Source organism: Lolium rigidum, chromosome 1, assembly GCF_022539505.1.
Source record: "Lolium rigidum isolate FL_2022 chromosome 1, APGP_CSIRO_Lrig_0.1, whole genome shotgun sequence".
Lineage (NCBI taxonomy): Eukaryota > Viridiplantae > Streptophyta > Magnoliopsida > Poales > Poaceae > Lolium > Lolium rigidum.
This window is the reverse complement of record NC_061508.1, coordinates 176744719-176747346: the sequence shown is the minus strand read 5'-3', so window position 1 is coordinate 176747346 and position 2628 is coordinate 176744719.

Below are 2628 nucleotides of genomic sequence, written 5' to 3'. Positions count from 1 at the left end.
CTCTCTTTAGCTAGTTTTTCATTTTCTTCTCTTTCCCACCTAGCATGCAATTCGGCCATCAATCTTATATTCTCATTAATTCTAACTTGGATGGCATTTGCTGTAGTAACAATTTTATTTTCAATATCCTTATTAGGCATAACTTTCGATTTCAAAAGATCAACATCGGAGGCAAGACTATCAACCTTAGAAGCGAGAATATCAATTTTATTGAGCTTTTCCTCAACAGATTTGTTAAAAGCAGTTTGTGTACTAATAAATTCTTTAAGCATGGCTTCAAGTCCAGGGGGTGTGTTCCTATTATTGTTGTAATAATTCCCATAAGAATTACCATAACTGTTACCGTTATTATAAGGATATGGCCTATAGTTATTACTAGAATTGTTCCGATAAGCATTGTTGTTGAAGTTATTATTTTTAATGAAGTTTACATCAACATGTTCTTCTTGGGCAACCAATGAATCTAACGGAACATTATTAGGATCAACATTAGTCCTATCATTCACAAGCATAGACATAATAGCATCAATCTTATCACTCAAGGAAGAGGTTTCTTCGACATAATTTACCTTCTTACCTTGTGGAGCTCTTTCCGTGTGCCATTCAGAGTAATTAATCATCATATTATCAAGGAGCTTTGTTGCTTCACCAAGAGTTATGGACATAAAGGTACCTCCAGCAGCTGAATCCAATAGGTTCCGCGAAGAAAAGTTCAGTCCTGCATAAAAGGTTTGGATGATCATCCAAGTAGTCAGTCCATGGGTTGGGCAATTTTTAACCAAAGATTTCATTCTTTCCCAAGCTTGAGCAACATGTTCATTATCTAATTGTCTTGAAATTCATTATGCTACTTCTCAAAGATATAATTTTAGCAGGGGGATAATATCTACCAATAAAAGCATCCTTGCATTTAGTCCATGAATCAATACTATTCTTAGGCAGAGATAGCAACCAATCTTTAGCTCTTCCTCTTAATGAGAAAGGAAACAATTTTAATTTTATAATGTCACCATCTACATCTTTATACTTTTGCATTTCACACAATTCAACAAAATTATTGAGATGGGCAGCAGCATCATCAGAACTAACACCAGAAAATTGCTCTCGCATAACAAGATTCAGTAAAGCAGGTTTAATTTCAAAGAATTCTGCTATAGTAGCAGGTGGAGCAATAGGTGTGCATAAGAAATCATTATTATTTGTGGTTGTGAAGTCACACAACTTAGTATTTTCAGGAGTGGCCATTTTAGCAGTAGTAAATAAAGCAAACTAGATAAAATAAATGCAAGTAACTAATTTTTTTGTGTTTTTGATATAGAGTGCAAGACAAGTAAATAAAGTAAAACTAGCAACTAATTTTTTTGTGTTTTGATATAATGCAGCAAACAAAGTAAGTAAATAAAATAAAGCAAGACAAAAACAAAGTAAAGAGATTGGATTGTGGAGACCCCCTTGCAGCGTGTCTTGATCTCCCCGGCAACGGCGCCAGAAAAAGAGCTTGATGGCGTGTAACTCACACGTTCGTTGGGAACCCCAAGAGGAAGGTATGATGCGCACAGCCGCAAGTTTTCCCTCAGAAAGAAACCAAGGTTTATCGAACCAGGAGGAGCCAAGAAGCACGTTGAAGGTTGATGGCGGCGGGATGTAGTGCGGCGCAACACCAGAGATTCCGGCGCCAACGTGGAACCTGCACAACACAACCAAAGTACTTTGCCCCAACGAAACAGCTGAGGTTGTCAATCTCACCGGCTTGCTGTAACAAAGGATTAGATGTATAGTGTGGATGATGATTGTTTGCAGAAAACAGTAGAACAAGTATTGCAGTAGATTGTATTTAATGTAAAAGAATGGACCGGGGTCCACAGTTCACTAGAGGTGTCTCTCCCATAAGATAAATAGCATGTTGGGTGAACAAATTACAGTCGGGCAATTGACAAATAGAGAGGGCATGACAATGCACATACATGATATGATGAATATTGTGAGATTTAATTGGGCATTACGACAAAGTACATAGACCGCTATCCAACATGCATCTATGCCTAAAAAGTCCACCTTCAAGGTTATCATCCGAACCCCTTCCAGTATTAAGTTGCAAAACAACGGACAATTGCATTAAGTATGGTGCGTAATGTAATCAATAACTACATCCTCGGACATAGCATCAATGTTTTATCCCTAGTGGCAACAACACATCCACAACCTTAGAACTTTCTCGTCACTCGTCCCAGATTTAATGGAGGCATGAACCCACTATCGAGCATAAATACTCCCTCTTGGAGTTAAGAGCAAAAACTTGGCCAGAGCCTCTACTAATAACGGAGAGCATGCAAGATCATAAACAACACATAGGTAATAGATTGATAATCAACATAACATAGTATTCTCTATCCATCGGATCCCGACAAACACAACATATAGAATTACAGTATAGATGATCTTGATCATGTTAGGCAGCTCACAAGATCCGACAATGAAGCACATGAGGAGAAGACAACCATCTAGCTACCGCTATGGACCCATAGTCCAGGGGTGAACTACTCACTCATCACTCCGGAGGCGACCATGGCGGTGAAGAGTCCTCCGGGAGATGAATCCCCTCTCCGGCAGGGTGCCGGAGGTGATCTC